The following is a 20,944-nucleotide window of genomic DNA, read 5'->3' as shown; positions in this document are numbered from 1 at the left end:
TGTGCAACAAAGAAAACCAATGCAGCAGCTGTGCTAGCAGAAACTCATTGTGTACCAGGTTGCACATTCTATTGCCAGCAACCTGCTTAGGTGTTCTCTTGTGCAACAGGCTTTTGCTGGTGCAAAACAATTTGTTGCATTGGGTACAACCCATTGTGTCTGGTATGATGTCATCACAGGCATTCCAGCAAAATTATGGGGGTGCCTTTGATTGCTGGTTGAAGCAACAGGCTAGGCAAATAAAGCTGAGGATTATGAGGATGAAACAGAGGAAGGAAAAAGGCACCAAGATTAAGCAGCTGCCACAAGAACAACAACAAAAAGGTATTATGTAGCACGGAAGCCATTCAATCAGTTGGTGGTGAATTAGGTATTTCTTTGAGGAATCTGTTCAGCTAGGTGATGTCTCCAAGGCTGGGAAATACAAGTATCAGTTGATCATGCTTGCCTCAAAACAAGGTGAGCTTTCCAACTAATGACAACTTATTCCCCACCCACCCCCAATTTTACATGCACTCAATTATACGCCCATTCTGTCTTGTTTTCCTGCATATTTTTTTAAATGCATGAAATAAATCACATTTAAATCTATTAATTTTGTATGTTTTTCTATGCACCCCACCCACTGAAATATAACTTTTGAATGCATTAATTCATTGGATTTCTAAACCACTCTGCATCTGACAATCATGAATGGTATACAGCAATGCACAAAAACCCTACATTTAAAAAAGCCCAGGGAACTCTAATAGTCATCTCAACAAGCTCTGAGTGTCATCTACAGCCTTGCTGTTTCCATCTCTCCAAAAGGCCTGAATGGAGAAAAACACTTCACAATTATGGCAAAGAGACAGTACAGTGGTAACTTAGTAGTTGAATGGCTTGGCTCCCAAACAAATCAGCTCCCGAACGTCGCAAACCCGGAAGTGAGTGTTCCGGTTTGTGAACGTTTTTCGGAAGTCAAACGTCTGACGCAGCTTCCACAGCTTCCGATTGAGTGCAGGAAGCTCCTGCAGCCAATCGGAACCTGCACCTTGGTTTTCAAACCGTTTCGGGAGTCAAACGGACTCTCGGAACAGATTAAATTTGAGAACCAGGGTACCACTGTACTGTATTTCTAATGGGAAGGAATTTCAAAATTGGTAGAATATCACCTTAAACTGGGCAATGCTACCAGCCAAGCCTCCTTCACCAATCTCAAACACCAGCCTGAAACATACAGGGAAAGATGTCCTGTCACATATTTAGGTCCCCAGCCATTCATGGCTTTGTTGAACCCTTAAATTGGGCATAGTAATGTATAGGTAGCAAGCACAGCTCCTGCAGGATCTGAATTATATGGCTTGGGATACTAATGGAATCTCTTCACATTCAATAAAGGGAAAAGGCTACAGGTAGCAAAGTTAAAATGTACTGTAATATATGCAAATAAAAAATATACTGTGCTACCAAATAGAGATTTTTCAGTATACACATATATCTCTTTCATCTTACTGACATGGCAGAGGGATTCATTTTGCACGCCACCTACAGCCCTTTTATAAGTCATGTGCATCACAACCTGTTGTAGCAGATGATGGACAGTTTCTAACAATGCTCCGAATTGCCTAATAAATTTATGCAACATAATTGTAAGTCTCTTGCCTCTGCATCAGCCCTTGCTTTGGCCTCCGCTGAATACAAATGAAGAGGGAAAGAGCTTTCGCTGAGCTTTATGGCACATAATTAAACTCCTCTGCTACATAATGCACAAGCAACACAAAAGTAGCATTTTGTTCAAAACATAACAAGGATGAATCTTAACCAAAATATTTTACCTCCTTTCTGGCCTTCCTCACCTCCTACACAAAGTTGCAAACATTGAATGTTTTAAGCAGGGTTGTTTTAAGCAGAGGTTGGATGGCCATTTGAGATTCCTGCATTGCAGGGGGTTGGACTAGATGACCCTGAGGGTCCATTCCAAGTCTACATTTCCATTATTCTATGAAACAGATCGAGAAAGGAATGGCATCTAAGGAATGACAGACAGCAACATCTGCTTTATAAGGTAAAGAGACTGAGAATGTAGCTGCCTTATCCTCATGTTTCAAACTGTCTGAAGCTGGGAATCACCTCCCAAACAGTTTGGTGGAGGAGTTATTGAAATCAGGGTCTTTGATGTTTGCGTAGATCCTCTCTTCACTTGATAGATACCTTTATTCTTTGTGCAAAGGAGCATTTCCTTCCAGAGTACCACTCGTCGGATTTTAGAAATGGCATCAGGACCAAGCTTCTGGGGGGTGTGAACTCACACAGAGTAACCTAGTCCATTGGAGGGAATTGAGGGTGGGTATTTAACATCACCAAATGAAACTGATGAAATATAAAAGAAAGAAAGAAATGCTTACCGTATTGGCCCGAATGTGAGACTTACCCGCAAATAAGCTGCACCTTTAGAATTCAAGGCTAATTTGTGGATGTGGCCCGCCTCCCGGCACTACTGCCCTGAACGGGGGACAGCTGGCACTCAGGGCCCCCACTCCCCAAGCCAGCGCTCAGTTCCAAGCATGCTGCACACCCGCCTCCCGATATTACTGCCTCCCGGCACTCCTGGCACTACCTCCCCAAGCCGGCAGCGGGGAAGGCCTGGAAGTCGTGGGTGGGTGGCATGCCATTGTCCCACGCTCACAGGCTGCTTCCTGGGGGGGGGGCTGCATCACTTTGCTGGTGGCCTTACCCCCACACCCCCAGTGGCCCTCCTGGAATATAAGCCACACTTTAACTTTTGACAATCAGAATTTGGAAAAAAAGTGGGGCTTATATTTGGGCCAATATGGTACATTCAATGAAATGTTGTGGTATTGGGCCTTAGGTATCTGAGAGACAGAAACCCCAGGAACAGGGCTTGAGGGAAATTTAATGAGTAGTGTGTGGGAAGGTTGAGCTACAGCCATGCATAATAGCAGTTAAGACAGATGGAGTCAGAGCTGACTGTTGTACAGGCAAAGTCCAAGCCTGACTCAGTCAGAGAAAACCAATGGGCTGCCTTGGAGCTTGGAGTCTAAGGACCTATCCACACTTATTTTTCCTTCACTTTTTCCTGGTGTGGTGAGTGCTTTAAAACTCTGTGTCTGAGTGGCCTTTCCACTGCCCCCCAGCACTTTCCCCACAAAATCCCACTCGTTTAGACTCAAACTCAAATTGATGTTTGCTCCAATTGAGCACTAAACAGCGGGGGGGGGGGGGTTGGGGGAAGCATGGGGACAGGGAAGACATAGAGCTTTAATTTTGGGACCATACCTGGAAAGAACAGGACAAAAGTGTGGATAAGCCCTAAGAGCTGTAGGTGAGGGACATCATAGCCTTTCAGTCAGAAGCTTAAGAACATAAGGAAATGCCTTCAGGATCAGGCCAATGGCCCATCTAATCCTGGTCTCTGCCCCCTTGCCTATTGTGACTCTGATCACAAACTGCCCTGGACCTGTTTCTTACCTATGGCATTATTTGCTCACAGACCAATTGAGACATGACCTCAAACTGTCCTGTCCCTGCCTCTCACCTGACTCTTGGCTTTGGACATCCAATCACTGAGACCACAGTCTTGGATTGACCCTAGATACGGCTTCTGCTTTGGCCCACATTGATGTTGTCTCTGGCAAGTACCCTAATGACTCTGGCAAGTACCTACAGGACCGCCTCTCCTGGTATGTCCCACGGAGGACCTTATGGTCTTCAAACAAAAACATATTGGAGGTCCTGGGCCACAGGAAAGTTAGGCTGGCCTCAACCAGACCCAGGGCTTTTTTGGCTTTTTTTGGCTGTGGCCCCAATCTGGTGGAATGCTCTGCCACAAGAGACTAGGGCCCTGCAGGACTTGACATCTTTCTGCTGGGCCTGCAAGACAGAGCTGTTCCACCAGGCCTTTGGCCAAGGCACAGTCTGACCCCCTCCTTTGGTAATCCTCACAGAACTCTAGCCCAATGGTTGCCATTAATTTGATTTTGAATTGATTTTAGAATGCTGTATTACTTTTATTGTTGTTAGCCACTCTGAGCCCAGCTTTGGATGGGGAGGGCGGGATATAAATAAAATTTTATTTATTTATTATTTATAGCTCAGTTGGCTAGAGCATGGTGCTAATAATGCCAAGGTTGCAGGTTCGATCCCTATATAGGATAGCTGCATATTTCCTGCATTGCAGCGGCGTGGACTAGATGCTCTTCAGGGTCCTTTGCCTTCCAACTGTACAATTCAATGAGTCTATGATTCAGGAACCTTGTGAGAACAAGACACCACTGCTGCCATTTTATAACCCTAAGAGTTATTACATTTAGAGACTTTATCCCTCACACAAAACACACACACACAGAGAGAGAGAGAGAGAATAGAACAAAATTCTGGAATCTAGACACTTTAACTTAAAATACCACAGAGCTGTTTTCCTCCATTGCATTTCAAGTAGCATTGGCACATGCTGAATACAGCACAAAGGGGATAGGAGTATCCTCGCCCAATGCACAGGACCTGTTTCCCCATACCTGCAACACCCTCCAAACCACTATTCAAGGAAACTGTCCTTGGCGCATGTGCTGTCATCTGCACACGCCCAATGACTGTCTTAACTGTACACACCTCAGCTGAACCTTGGCTTGCATATATTCAAATCAGATGGAAGCTGGTTTGAGGTATAACACATTGAACAGGAGAATTTCTCAAGAAACTCCAGGATGCATATGGATCAAGGCTAAGAGAACATGTACTTGGCTTCAGACCCTAGTGATGGAGTGTGCTGGAGCTGGACTAAATAGTAATTTGTTCACAGCCCGAGGAATGCGTCCTTGAACTGAAGTTGATCCACGTAAGTGCCCAACCATTAACTTCAATTGGTTTACTTATCTGCTGCATTCCTGCCTCCAAGAAATTTTAAAACACGTAAATATACTAATTTAATTCCATGATAAGTATATAGGGCACATAAATAATGAGTAATAGTATTTTATGGACTCTATATAAGTGGATGCTAAGGTTGACCCTCTGAGTAAACATAGGTAAATTAATAGCTTATTTATCATAGGAAAAATAAAAATAAGCCTATCTTGGCACAGCTTGCAATATTTTCCCCTCCTTGTTTTGGTCTCTGATTAATTTTTCATGGGCCTCAAATTTCCTCAGTGCATAAGATTAAGACCTGCAGCTCACCTTCATTTATGCCAGAGCTCACAATGCTCTGGGCATATGATTAAACAATATAATCACTGGCTAAGAAACTATGCGAGGCTGCTAGCTATAAAAAAAAAAACAAAAAAACTCCTTCAGACTTTGGTTCTTCTTACACTTGCAAGCTAGGAACAGCTTTTTACAGAGACCCTATTCCTCTGACTGTAATCCGTTTTAACTGTTTTTAATTCTGACTTTTAAATTGTTGTAAACTGTCCTGAGACTTGCTGGTGGTAACAACAACAACAACAATGGCAGCTTAATATCCAACAATCTTAGACTTCAATCACATTGTTTTCAGGTGTCCTGTCCCCATCAGGATCGGAAGGACAGAAACACCCTCACTCTGCTTTCCATGATGGGCCAGTTCAGGCTGAAAATACCGTCCATACCAATCTTCTAAGCTTGCGACTAAGAATAAGCAAGTCTTTAATGTGTTCTCTTAGTTTAGAATCTGCTAAGGCTTGCAAACCAGGGGGCATCACTTTCTTAAAAATGGCCTGTGAGCTGTGTGTGATGGATCAAGACACATCAAAGAAGTGCTTCAGTTAAATGTGTTGTATAATTCAACAGGGAAATCAGGTACAGAAAATCAGGAGACTACAGCACCATCTAGTGGCACAATGTTCTATCACATATACAACACATATAAATTGCGTTTTCGTTACCAATATAGCTAAGTGATGGGTGATAAGCCACAATTGTTGACAATTTCTAAGATAAGGGACAGTCCTGTGGCATGAGTCACCTATATTAAGAAAAGGGAAACATCTGGCAACCACTATCCCACAGGACAATGTGTTAATTAAGCAATTTACTATCTTCTCATTTGACCTTGAAAATAGAAAATCACACCAATACAGCAGCTGCTTTTCTTGCTATGCAGAGAAGAACGGAACATTTGCACCTAGCTTTTAACATTTGGTTGCTAACTTTAGGCATTCTACGGGCATATGCTAAACTAAAAATATAGCTATATACCACTTCAACTGTCTTATCTTTTCAGAGTAGCAGAGAAACAGTTTGAGCAAACTTCAGCCTGACCATTAAATGCCACCAAGGAAAACATTTTCTGAATTTTCTACACAAGTTAATTGAAGCATCCCTTTGTGTCACACATATATGCATATAATACCACTTCACTCCTTCCATTATCTACAGCAGGCTTTCTTATTGTAGTCGCCTTTTTGAAAACTGTATCAAATGTTTTTTTTTTTATTATTTAAGAAAGACTTTCACTCTAACATTTTGTACTAATGGATTTCTGTATTTACTGAAGCTCCAAAATGCAGCAAAATTACAGTTCTTAAGGATAATCAATGCTCTTAACAAACCCATTATTTAGGCAATATTGATATGGCATGGTACCCTATCCTGTGGTTAGTTACAGCTTCATTACTACCTGAGAACAGGATTGCTATCAGTGGGATGGATTCAAGTCCTAGATATGTCTGTTTAGTGGAAAAGGCACATGAATCTATTTAACTGAAGCTACCATTTAAATGATGGGACGCGGGTGGCGCTGTGGGTTAAACCAAAGAGCCTTGGCTTGCCAATCAGAAGGTCGGCGGTTCGAAGCTTTTCCTGCCAACCTAGCAGTTCGAAAGCACAAAGTACAAGTAGATAAATAGATACCACTCTGGCAGAAAGGTAAATGGCGTTTCTCTGATTCGCCAGAAGCGGCTTAGTCATGCTGGCCACATGACCCAGAAGCTGTACGCCAGCTCCCTTGGCCAATAAAGCGAGGTGAGCACTGCAACCCCAGAGTCGTCCGCGACTGGACCTAATGGTCAGGGGTCCCTTTACCTTTACCATATAAATGAGGGTGCTACTCCATATTACAAGTACCTACTTTTCCAACTTTTTTAAGGGGAGAGCATTAGAAAAGAAGCACTAATTGTTGTACAGTGAAGTCAAAAACGCAGTCTTCACAGTAAATGAATGAAACTTTACTGAGGCAAACCATACTTCTTTACAAACACATAATGGATGGAGAGCAAAGTAAAACAGAAGATTAGAATAGACTAGGCAGCACACACTGAGCCCATTGTATTTATCCTTTCTGGCTCCATGTGTCTTCCTGTAATTGATACAATATTTGTACAAGGAATGAGTCATCTAGAGGATGAGTCAGAGTGAGTCAGCTAGCTGAATAAGTCTGCACTTTTCAGCATTTTTCCAACACTTTCTACACTTTACTGCTTCTGCTCTCAAAGACCTTTGTCACATGACACTAATCAGCCCCCCCCCCCATGTCTTTAATAGGGTTGCCAACATTTACTGGTCGCTGCCACCACTTGTTTGCCTTTAACAACTGGTTCACTGGGCAGAATTAACAAGGTGTTATATTGTTTCCCATACCCTACAAAAATCTGGTTGATTTCTGTACCTTGTATGGCTGTTAAAGGCCCAGGAGCAGGCCCAGCTTGGGGGGGGGTCTGCAAGTTAACCGGCAAGCTTAGCCTTTAAAGGTTGCAATAGAAGAAGAAGATATTTAACAGACACTGGGCACACAGAGTAACAAAGCTGACCCCTAATTTTCCCTCCCTTCCTCTCTTGATGAAGCCTCTCCTGTGACTTCAGAAGCTGCCCATCAAAAATCCAGCCACTGTGTACCACAAGAGATATTATCCCTCTCCCAACTATTTTTACTCATCTCCTGTGATTTCTTCTCCCTTTCTCCATTGACATATTTAACTTCTAACCTCTTGGCTTACCTGAACTGTAAACACTTCAAAGCTGACAGGCCTGGACTGTGAGGACTTTGGTATCTCTCTCATGTTCCCACTCCAGTCCTCTTTCTGTAACTCACAGAAACGCACCCTAACTGTCATCTTCCAACTGACCTTCTCTGCCTGTCAATCACTCAACATTCCAGTCACCCTTCTCCCTCTGAACATAACCTTCTTTCAGAACAGATTCATACAGCCAACCCACACTTAACATAAGACTACAATTGTGGCCCTGTCATCAATTAAACAAAATATAGTCTTGCTTGACAGTCCCCAGGACAAGGGACATTTCAGAGAGCTAGGTAGTAGATTCCACTTGGGAATTTTCTTCCCCATCCCTTCCTGCTAGAAGTTCCCCTGGGACTGCACAAGTGGAAGGAAGGACACTGGCTTCTACCACCAGTCAAAGGCCACTGGGTAGTTGCAAGCCACCTCAAATAATGCTTGCCTGTAATAATATTTTTTTTTTTTCAAATAAAACCATCCAAGGACAAAAATGATGTGTGCATATTTTGTCTTGATGGATCAAAGCAATGCTTTCTTTCTTATCCCTTCCCATTCTCCCCCTCCCCTATTCCATCTGGCTTTTTTTAAGATGAGACTATTGTTTCTGCTATTATTATCATTATTAGCAGCAGCAGCCTTTTGGCTGTAACGTGACAACCTCCTTACAATTTTATTATATAAAAAATGCAACATTAAAAATAGCTTACAGTCTAAATCCAACACTGGGGAAATAACAGGAGAAGGGGAGAGAGGGGAAAATATTCACTGGCACATGTTCAGGCTTAATTACAATATTGCAGAGCAATCAGGGGGACTGTCATCTTTTATAATAATAATAATAATAATAATAATAATAATAATAATAATAATATATTTTAGAATGTACAGCATTGAAAAACCTGTACATGCTTTATAAGTGCTTGCTATGTTACACAGAAAGTGAGGAGGAATTAAAGAACCTTTTAATGAGGGTGAAAGAGGAGAGCGCAGAATATGGTTTGAAGCTCAACATCAAAAAAACGAAGATCATGGCCACTGGTCCCATCACTTCCTGGCAAATAGAAAGGGAAGAAATGGAGGCAGTGAGAGATTTTACTTTCTTGGGCTCCATGATCACTGCAGATGGTGACAGCAGTCACGAAATTAAAAGACACCTGCTTCTTGGGAGAAAAGCAATGACAAAGCTAGACAGCATCTTAAAAAGCAGAGACATCACCTTGCCAACAAAGTCCAGCGAGAGCTGGACCATAAAGAAGGCTGATCGCCGAAGAATTGATGCTTTTGAATTATGGTGCTGGAGGAGACTCTTGAGAGTTCCATGGACTGCAGGAAGATCAAACTTATCCATTCTTAAGGAAATCAGCCCTGAGTGCTCACTGGAAGGACAGATCCTGAAGCTGAGACTCCAATACTTTGGCCACCTCATGAGAAGAGAAGACTCCCTGAAAAGACCCTGATGTTGGGAAAGATGGCGGGCACAAGGAGAAGGGGATGACAGAGGAAGATTTGGTTGGATAGTATTCTCGAAGCTACCAGCATGAGTTTGACCAAACTGCGGGAGGCAGTGGAAGACAGGAGTGCCTGGCGTGCTCTGGTCCATGGGGTCACGAAGAGTCGGACACAACTAAACGACTAAACAACATGTTACACAGATTGATGGGATGTCACTGGATTGCACATGGCTCTTCTCCATCTCCTATCACCAGGGAAAGCCCCTCAGACTTTGAGGGCAGTTCAAGGAGGCAAATGTAGGGGCAAGAGCCAAGTGGGATCAAATAGACTATCCCCCTTTGGGAGGAAGGGCAGAACATCAATTTAATAAATAAATATTCAGAACTGAGTGAAAGAAATGTCCCACATGGGAAACAGAAGCTGCAGGCATTTAACCTAAAGAAATATAAATTACTAATGATTAAGTTGCCAGTAGGGCAAAGCCATTTGGAAAAAGGCTTTTGTTCTAATCAGGGCTAATTGATCACTATCCATTCTTATGCCTACTTCAGACTCAGTAATTTGTTACTCCCCTTTCAGACACGTTCCTCAGTGTATGCATTTTGAGAGTAATTTTCTTTTAAAAAGAAGAAGGACATTCTTCTGGAAACTACAAAGAGTTTTAACATCCTAGTTTTAACAATTCTTGTATCTTGTAACAATTTCAAGATTTTACCTGAATGACAGTTATTCCAATATATTATGTTTCACTTCACTCTAACAGAAACCCACACATCATTCCTAAATGAAAAAAAGCTTCTACTCACAGGATAAGCTTAGCTGTTCTCCTAAAGTGGAACTCACAGCCAATTCTACAAAGATGCAAAATCTCCAACCACCAAACCACAAACTACTGATATGCCCAGAGCTGTTAGTCAGAGGCATGTGATTAAAGCTCTGTACAGTCATTAGTTTCTGTGTAGAAATGGAAGCACAATGGAGGAGATTAGGGTCACATTCCAATATATGTGCACAGGTTCCCTACGCATGATCAGTACTGTGTAAAAAGGGATAGCAACTACAGTTAGGCTTTTTTGCAAATGACACTGGGTGAAGTTATAGAGATCAGGGGGCAAAACCAGTAATTGTAATTCAATCCCCTCTCCTATATGTTACCTTTTAAACAAAGTATCAATGAACAAGATTAAACAGAATGTAGAATGCTGGGATGCTGGGATGCTACAAATGTAATATAGCTCATTCACCTAGTGATGCTCAGCACATAGGTATACTAGAATTTTATGCATGGCACTGACAGGGTATAAACTGATTCCCTTGTCCAGTATGAATGAAAATCTCAGCCTGGACTTTTATTTTATTTATGATGGTTATAAATTGTGTGTTCTGCCTAAAGGCACACAAAGCAAAGTATAAACCACTAAAACTATAATAGGCTTCATAAAAAAATAAAATAAAAAAATCACAGCACAATAAAATTTAAAAAACAACAACCCAGCACTGATAAGATGACAGAAGCATCTTATATAAAAAAGAGCAACAGCACACAGAAGATGCAATATAAATCTTCTTTGGAAAGGTGCATCAACAGAGAAGGCCCTGGTCCTCACTGTCACATATTCTACTTGACAAAAAACAAATAAATAAGTAGTAGAGCAGACTTCCAAATGTTGTCATAGACAGCTCCTGAATCACACTTGCATGCATTGATTAAATGGTTAACCTGAGTCCTGAGCTCAAGTTACCAGAATGAGTGTGGCTTAACAGGACCTCAGCAGCCTCTGCTCCCCAGTTTCTCAGTCTCTTTCTCTTCATGCTTCCTGGAATGAGCCATGCTGTCAATGGCTCCCAGCTGCAAGAAAAAACAAGTGAGCTGAATTTCTCCAAAAGGGAGGTTTTAAAGGAAACACATTTTCTTTTGTTTTTTAAAGTCATTTAGAACCTTTTTCATCTTTATTTTTCCACCAACGGATGGAGACTTGTTTGCTGAAACTTCTGGAAACTCAATGAGTAAAATATTCACTTATTAGGAAAGCTAAATGTCTGTGATTTTTTTTCTAGCCTAAGTATTTTTGTGGAGAATGTTTGTTTAAAGGTGGGTGGGGAAATATGTAAAATCGAATCAAGTTTTAATGTGCTTGGAGGAATCGTCATTCTGCTTAACTCTTCCAAACCTCTCTCTCCAACACCAAATATTCACTTGTTTGGTCACCTATTCTAATGAAGAATGAGACACAAATGGCTAACATAGTTATGCATGGAGAAGTGAGATAAAAATTTTTTTCTATGTGTGCTAGTAACACTTGTGGACTTAAATGAAAGGTTGCTGCATGATAGAAGAGCTCTCTAGCTCTGTATTACAGATCTCTGTATTACACACATCTTATAGTAAGCATTTCTGAGAGCAGTACAGAGAGAAAAAAAACCCATGCTGCATCTGCAACAGCACAACCAGACACCTTCATTTGCCCAGCTGAAACAAAACATCTCTCTCCTGTATCGGTCTCTACAGCTACATCAGGCATTGTAACCTTCCAACAGATCGACTTCACCCCCAAAGACACACTCCTCCATTGTCTCCCAGGTCAGACGAATGCCAACAAATCTCATTTCCCCTTTCTATCTTAAATTCCATGCCCTGTCCAGTCATTAACTTTAGCCTAGAAGATTTCATGCACAAAATATATATGATGTGAAAACACTCCATTGTTGATTAATTTTCACTTTCAACATGCACCTCTCTGCTTCACATTTTTTATCCATAGTCTCCTTCTAACAACAAATGTGCTAACTTTGCCAGCAGAGTAGGTTTTATTTCCAAAAATAAAAACACAGTCAGCAGGTTTTTATTCCTGGCAACAATAAGCAATATGTTGCAGATCTTATAAATAATAACATTTCCTTATGGATTAATCCCACTTTCAAAAACCTATGTTGCATGCACGATAGCATTCAATGTGAGCAGTTCATTAGCATTGCTATACAATTTCCTCATCGTTCTATTCAAAGAACAAAGCCTCGGCTAGTATTTCATTTCTATTTTAAAACACGAAAGGACCTGATTTTAATTTCACAAAGCCCAGCATATTTTTACTGATAGTACTTGGGGTGGGGAAGAGAAATATACCACCAGCAATGAAAATGGAGCAAGGTCTCTCTGGAGAAGAGTATGAATATCTCACTGACTAAAATTCAGCTTATTATAAGATTTATTGGGGACTTTATCTTTGCTGGTTTTACTTAGTTATCCATCATGCATGAGGAACGACAGGCTTTAACTTTGCACTTTATCTAAAATTCATGAAGTCTGGTTTCAAGGAACATGTTGCATACATCACGGCTGTCTCATACATTTGCTCTTGGCCGAGAAATATTCCATGGCGCTATTTCTGGAAAAGTAGATTCCTCATCAGGCATGGTCTACCCATGTAGCAGAGCATGGTAGTAGAGTCTTGAAGTGCTAGAATGGACTATACCATTTCAAAAGGCAGGTGTTACTTTATGTTCTCCATTAGATTTATCCTTGAAAGTGTACCTTTCAAGAGTCTACCACTGAAAACAAGAACACCTGCATCATTTTAGGATTCTATATCTGTAATCTGCAACTGTATAACTTCTAAAGCAGTGTGTTTAAGCTAACACTGGGCAGTGTTACAGAACAGCTCCAACTAAAAATTATTCAGTTATGTTTAATAGCTAGACAAGGAGATGAATTAGGCCTCACAAAGTAACAATTGTCACTATGGCATGCCTCTGTGCTCATGTGTATATACTTATGTGCATGTGCATTAGTGTCAAGATGCAATTGCCCTTTCCTCACATAAAAATAAGCAGATTGCGAGTTCCCACACAAGGAAACAGCCTCTTACAGGGAGTCATGTGGCTGAGGGCGTAAAAGCCCGTCAGCTTCCCACTCACCATCCCTCTCTCAGTATTAATACTTCACTGGGCTCTTGAGTTGCCAGTAAACAGAGCTGGAAAGGAACTTTACTCTCAACCTCAGCTGGCTCTGGGTTAGGAGGTTTTCACCTTTGTGTCAAGTGTTCTAAAGCTTTCATCACAAAAATCTGTGGAAATGGCACTGGGAAGGATCAAAACAGTAGGAAGGCCTTCCTACGGTATTTTTCAGAGGAGTAGATCAAGGCATGTCCCTAGTTGGGGGGGATGGCCTTTCCTAAACCTCTCCCCCGGTTGCCCAGTAGGATCCTGGATGCTTGGCCTGCCCCACACCAGGATCCAACACTGGATAACTCCCAAGGGTGTAATTGATGTTTCAAAACCATTGAGCAGGATACCATTCCAACAGCAAGTGCTAGTTATAATGCTAACTCAATCTTTGCCCTACTGCCATGCCAACTCCGCTTGTTGTTGTTTAGTAATTTAGTTATGTCCAACTCTTTGTGACCCCATAAACTAGAGCATGCCAGGCACTTCTGTCTTCCACTGCCTTCCGCAGTTTGCTCAAACTCATGTTAGTAGCTTCGAGAACACTGTCCAACCATCTCGTCCTCTGTCATCCCCTTCTCCTTGTGCCCTCAATCTTTCCTAACATCAGGGTCTTTTCCAGGGAGTCTTCTCTTCTCATGAGGTGGCCAAAGTATTGGAGTCTCAGCTTCACAATCTGTCCTTCCAGTGAGAACTCAGGGCTGATTTCCTGAACTGCTTAACTGTCAACTGCTTAACTCCACTTAACTGCTCTATAATCAATAAAGTTGTGCCATGAGTTCACCTAACAGTCTGGTCTAATGTGCATCATTCCCACTGCACTCGCAAGCCACAAAATCTGTTACTGTCACACGGTATGATAGGTGAGGTCACATAGTTCCAGGCATGATCTACTGCACACACACACCAAATACTTCTGTCATCTACCTTACAAACTACAATCCCTTTCTGCACCCTGTGTGATGTTCTATGTAACTCCCATTAAAAAGAGAGGTGGAGTACTTAGTCCACTAGCCTGCCGGCCCTCAAATCTCTAAAAGCAAGCATTACTCTAAGTCACACTCCTCTCTGGCTTCTGTTGATTAGATACATGGCTAGTGCTGTCACTTAGTCCATGTAAAGATTTGGGGTGGGGGAGAGACAAAAGACAACTCCTTTCCTAGGAGTGTGTCTTATTTTAACACAAACTGCAGGATGAAGATAACACTCTTTCCACTCCTGAGCCCATTCAGCACATTTTTATCATAGCCAGATCAATATCTCATTGATACATGCTCTGCCAGAAAAGCTGTAATGTTGCATTCTTCCTCCATTCAGTAATAATAATTGATTTAATGCTCTAAGTTTGAAAGCTATGGCAACACACACAGTGATTTATAAAGTAAATGGGCTATTGTTCTAAATAAGTTCATATTGGATAGACCTCAGGAAGAGTGCAGCTAGGTAAAGTAGTTATGCCTTTGGCAAGATTTTCTGGTTAGCAAGTTATGCAGGCACATAAGCAATTTAGCACAAAAGTAGGAGCCATAATTTATGGCCATTGCACTGTCGGAATCCTTTGTGTAATTAAGGACACTACATGAAAGGTAAGCAGGTACAGTTTAATGTGCTTCACCCTCCTGGTAGGGCCAGACAAGTAGTTTTCAGCCAGTCTAAATGCGTAACGTCTTTTTTTATTCTTACACCTAAATATATGTGAAATACTTCCCTTTATTTCCATGGTTATGTCTGTTTTGCTGGATGGAATCCAATGTTAGTCATAAGTAGACCCATTTCCCAAGCAGTGGTTCAGGTTCTAATGTAGATCTGAATCATGGCAGTGTGTTTCTTTTAAATTTCTAATGTCTGGATACACAAGCACTTCTGTAAATAGTCACTGGCTTAAAGCCACATCACGTTTTCAATCAAGAAACAGGATTCAAAGTGTATGCATTCTACTCCGATGGGAACGTGAGACATTATATGGTCTAAAATTGGCTTAAAACATTATCTTTCCCACTGGGAAATAAATGACTTATGCCTAGAGTCTGTAAAGTTTGTTGCACACGTGCTTGCATATCCATTCTAAAACTGGGTGGACTGCTTCCCCCTTTGCCCTTCATTGTTTCAGTTTAACTAGGATAATTTCCAAAATCTGGTATCAAATTGTGTACAGTGCCAGATCTTTCAGGTTTTTTCAAGGGTTGCTTCTCTTTTTCATACCGAAGACCACATTGAATCAGGGCCAATCCTCTGAAGGCTGCAAGGTAAAAAGGGTACGGACGAGGTAGAAAGGTGGATTTGATCCTTTATTGTTATTCTTTCTTCCATTAAGCTATGCGTATTCATCTTTTGCCACTGACGTTTTACTCCCTTTTGCATTCAGCTCCCCATTCACCCCTTATCCCCCTTATTTCCTTCCATCCCCCTGTATTACTCCTTTTTGCATTAAGCATCCAATATTCATCCCATTTATTTTATTATTACTTTATTATTTCATTTCATATTGCTTCCACTTTCTATTTTCAACCAATTTCTCCCCCTTATTATTACTTCTTCAGTTTGCTCAGCATCACCCCCTCCAACAAGGTACCCTTTCTTACTAGTTGAGATCAACAGATGATGCTCACTGCTGAGTGCAGTCCAGTTACGTTGATATTACCATTACTGCAAACATGCCAGATGAAAGAAAGCAACACTATTAAATGGGCGGGCAAAGTTTTCCCAAGCTGGGGTACGTGGAGGACATTCATTCATTCATTCATTCATTCATTCATTCATTCATTCATTCATCATTTTATTTGAATGCTGGCTTTCCATAGTTAAAACAATGCTCAAGGCGGCTTACAACATGACAAGATCTACATAATTACCAACACAACAAAAGGCATAAACAATAAATAAAACACATCAAAAACTACACAGCCACATGGAAAACAATTTCCAGATAAATCATAAAATCTAAAACTAAGAATACAGCATTAATCTCAAACACAATTTAAAATGAGATGGATAAAAAATAAAATCAATTTTAAAAACAAAACAAAAACGGAGCCCTCTCTGCGCAGCAGAAGCAGCAGTCCTTTATGAAGCCTGTCAGGCCTCACCTGTTTGTAATGACCACCAGCAGATGCTTCTCCCCTCCCCCCTTTTTTAAAAAAAAGTACATGTGAATATTTCATCCCATAATGCCTCTGTGGAAGGACACCTCATGATGCGACACTATTCCAGGGCATTTGTTAGGGGGAACTGCCCATAGTTTTATCATACCATTTTATTTGCTGCTGTTGGCATTTAAAAGGAGGATAATTTATCCTGAAAGGAAGTTTAATAACCCATTAAATAATCATAACCACACCCCTGGCCAGGTATTATGCCAGGATGCACCCTTCTCCATGGCCTTGTGAGACCACTGCTGCCACTTTCTTGCAGCACCAAAAAAGACACCTGAAATGGTGCCACTGGCCCTTAAATTTTAAGTCCCCACTCCCCAAATCAGGAAGATTTTGCCATCTTATTCCCCTGCCCTCAAAGTGGAGAAATTTTTGCAGCTAGAGAATGGGACTGCGGTGGTGAGGAAGCACTTTTGATCCATCACTATTCCATATATATCCAAAAACAAGGAAGAAATTAAATGAAAATTTGAGATGCATCCCTAAGCCAGTCAGTCCATTTTTAGTTAATAATAAAAACAATACTGTATTCACAACGTTCTTGATCTTGTTACATGACACTTATTGGCAAATGTATATAAACAGTACTCTCATGAGAATCTGAAAGCCATGGATGTTCACAGCATCTTCATTTACATTTTGATTTGTAACAGGTTTTCCAAAAATGTCTAACAACACTAAAATTAGAAGTGTATATCAAACGACTGTAACAGAAAAGGAAAATCTCATGTCAGCTCTTATTTGTCATGTTAATTACACTTCTACATAATTAGCTTGACACTGGTTTCATAGTAAAAAATACAAGCTTTCAAATTAATTTAAAAGAGCCATTCTATGACATACATCATGCAGAATGTGATAGAGATAAAACTCTGTAGTTTACTATATTCAAATCACAGAAGGGTGTGTGTCATATCTGAGGAGAAAGGGCTGTAACTGGTGTAAGCATCTGCTTTGCATGCAAAAGGTCCCATGTTCAATCCTGGAGATGTCTGTATAGGATGGGGAATGTCTCCTTCCTTAAGCCCAAGCCCGAGACAACCACTGTCAGACATCTGTGTAGACATTACTGAATTAGATGGACCAATGGTCTGACTCAGAACAGCCGAGATAGATTTTGTATCTTTTGAATACTCCACATAGTTTACCCTAAGCACAGGACCAGTGCTATGCTAAATCTCTATCCCAGTAGTGTGCTAGTTTTATCTATGCTGACGTGTTTTGTTTGTTTGTTTTGTTTTGTGGCATCCGTGTTAAGAATGCCTCTACCTCAGCTTACCTTTCCTTCTTTCTGAAAACTTTGAAATTCATAAAAGGAGGGAAGGTGTGGGAAGAAAGGCTATGAGATCTGTAAATGTTGCCGAGGAAAAGCGTTCATAAAGTAGAAAAAAACAAAGAGTTGTACATAAAAAGTAAAGGACCCCTTGGACGGTTAGGTCCAGTCAAAATCGACTACGGGGTGCAGCGCTCATCTCTGCTTTCAGGCCGAGGGAGCTGGCGTTTGTCTGCAGATAGCTTTCTGGGTCATGTGACCAGCATGACTAAACCGCTTCTGGCACAACAGGACACTGTGATGGAAGCCAGAGTGCATGGAAACGCTGTTCACCTTCCCGCTGCAGTGGGACCTATTTATCTACTTGCGCTGGTATGCTTTCTTCTTAGAAGGCGTGTAGGCAGCATGGAGGCAAACACAGCCCTCCTCACAGCCTGTGCTTGCCAAAAGTTGGGGAGCTGCTTTTGCTTCCATCTAGTCTGTGCAAGTAGATAAATAGGTACCACTCCGGTGGGAAGGTAAGCGGCATTTCCATGCACTGCTCTGGTTCACCAGAAGCGGCTTAGTCATGCTGGCCACATGACCCGGAAGCTGTACGCCGGCTCCCTTGGCCAATAAAGTGAGATGAGTGCCGCAACCCCAGAGTCGTCTGCGACTGGACCTAACGGTCAGGGGTCCCTTTACCTTTACCTAATCTGTCCCCAGACCCATAAATTTACTTTGAGGCAAGGAAAAGTAGCATTAATTAGGCACTTGGAGTGCCTTTTCCTTTTAGAAACATGGACAGCTCAGTGGGGAAAATGGCATCACTTTTGCTGAAAAGTAACGGTGAAAAGAAAAGAAGAGGAGAAAATAGGATGAGAAAGAGGAGCTTGAAGAAAGAGTGGGTGAAGTATGCTTGAGGGAAAGGGCCAAGGACTGTGAAGCCAAAGGTCTCTAATGGGGGAGGCAGGTCTGAAGAAATGTTATGTAAGATTAGGAGCAGTCATATGCTCTGGAGGAAGAGGAAGCAGGGGTGTAAGGAAGAGCTTGGTTAAAGAAAGTGAGACAAAGTAGAAGGAGTGGTGGAGAACCTAACTAGTTTGCACTTCCTGAAGCAACAAAGAAACCAAACCGCAGCCACTGTTCAAAATCCGCACTTATCTGCATTTTGCAATACAGATCTCCCACCAAGCAATATGTACAAAAATGCATACATTAGGATGGTGCATGCATTAAAAAGGCATACATTTGAGAAAAATAACCATCAAAATGTCTTATATTAAGGGGAACAGCATGGAAAAATGGCTGCTTTCTCTGGCAACTGCAGCCTAATGAGCCAAGGAAGCACAAAGTTGTTAGCTCCAGAGCCTAGAATCTGGAAGAATTCTGCTATTGTATCTTCAGGACCTAGAACAATAAGTGCCAAAGAGCACTGTGCATTTGGCTGGTGTTCAGAAATGAATTTCACAAACTAATTTGACCTTACCAGTCAATTCTTTGACTGCAGCCTTCAAGTTTTTCTTCCTTTGGACAAATGAAAATTGCAAGAACTGTGGCAGAAAGCAGCCCAAGCATCACTTTGGCCATATTACTGTCTTAAAAGCTCTCTGGGCTTTATTCCACGTGGGCCCCAATATAGCTATCCTGCAGAGAACAGTGCAGGGCAGAAAGATGCAACACAGTTGGAAGATATCAGCTGAAATGGAAGACCTACAGCTAACTCTGTCTCAGTATGCAATTACCAGTAGCCAAGCTAGGGCAATGAAATGCAATCAGAGGCAGAGAAATATAGGGGATTTATGTCTCTGCTATACAGCTCAGAGCTTGCTGCTCCAACAGAACGAAACAGGCACATCTGCGTGGCTCCATCACCATCACTGAGTAAAGATAATTTCAATAAGGAGGAAGGGATGAGCAGCAGTTGATTTTGGGGAGGTGGAGTTGTAGAAATAAGTTTACAATTTCTTTGCATCACAGTTCTTTTCTTTTCGCAAAAAGATCCGAACAGAATATCAGGGGAATGAGTAGGGTTGTTTTGTTATTTAAGTTAAGCAGAATGTGTTGGGAGAAACATAAGAATAGGAATAGACAATCTGTCTCTTAGACTATTGCACCGCCACTTCCTAGCCCCTGCTTGGACACATTTTTGAGGTCCCAAGTCACAAGGTGGTTAGGTTGGTCTCAACTAGGGCCAAGGCCTTTTCAGCACTGGCCCTGACTTGGTGGAACGCTCTGTCACAAGAGACTAGGGCCCTGCGGGACTTGACATCTTTCCGCAGGGCCTGCAAGACAGAGCTGTTCCGCCTGGCCTTTGGTTTGGACTCAGTCTGACCCTTATGTTTCCCTCCCCTTATGGTTTTGATCTATGGGCTACTTTTAATATGAGGCTGCATTTTAAATTGCATTTTAACCTGTATTTTAAATTGCCCCCCCATTATGTTTTTACTGAAATTTTATTGGTGTTAGCTGCCCTGAGCCTGGCTCTGGCCAGGGAGGGTGGGGTATGTATGTATGTATGTATGAATAAATACATACATACATACATACATACATACCAGCTCCTTGATGCATTCCAATCACCTTGGAAGGCATCTACTTCCATGTTCTCTATTGCAAGAGGCAGGGAAACAGGGAAATTAAAGAGAGATCAAGTGAAAGGAAGACACCGAAAATATGCTGTGCAAATAGATGGCCTTTGAACAGAACTATAATTTTCTACACAGGCTGGCATTTTATGTATGTCATAACCTTGCTTTATTTTTGTTACATGCAAAAGCCATTTCAATAATATAGAAACCACCCCCTCTTTCCATTTAATAATCACAGATATAGCATTACTGCTACAGTTGCTTATAATTACTGCCCATCAAAGTCTGTTTTTCTTCCTCTGGTGTTCTTTCATAACCAGTCCACCTAATAGTTTTGCTGTGCCATTATGTGCATGTGCCTTTTCCTTCCTAAGGTCAAACAATATCGGTTTTAAACACACGTATCAAATTAAAACACAAAAACCAAAACCAGATACGTCAACTCCAATTTGGTCAATAGGATTTAGATGATAAATAAAGATGTCCGCAAAATCAGATTAAATAATCAACCTAACGTTTTCACTTGACAAACCACCAGGGGTGTCATGATAGTCTACCAGGATCAATTTCAAATGTAGATGTTGACATTTCACTAGTGCAGACAAGTATCCTGATCCCCCC

The 20,944-nt window shown here is 41.5% G+C and overlaps 1 protein-coding gene and 1 long non-coding RNA gene across 4 annotated transcripts in view; one reads left to right on the top strand and one right to left on the bottom strand.

Moving 5' to 3' along the window:
- Nucleotides 1-20,944, bottom strand: part of NRG3 (neuregulin 3) — a 579,635-nt gene that overhangs the window by 300,832 nt on the left and 257,859 nt on the right. The gene's annotated exons all lie outside the window — the stretch shown is intronic.
- On the top strand, nucleotides 3,671-20,240 carry LOC310845490. The gene is made up of 2 exons (XR_014564801.1): nucleotides 3,671-3,707; nucleotides 19,887-20,240. It is a non-coding gene; the product is annotated as an uncharacterized lncRNA (long non-coding RNA).

Source organism: Podarcis gaigeae, assembly GCF_964106915.1.
Source record: "Podarcis gaigeae genome assembly, chromosome: 5".
In the NCBI taxonomy this organism is placed as follows: Eukaryota; Metazoa; Chordata; class Lepidosauria; order Squamata; family Lacertidae; genus Podarcis; species Podarcis gaigeae.
This window is presented reverse-complemented; position numbering and strand designations above follow the sequence as displayed.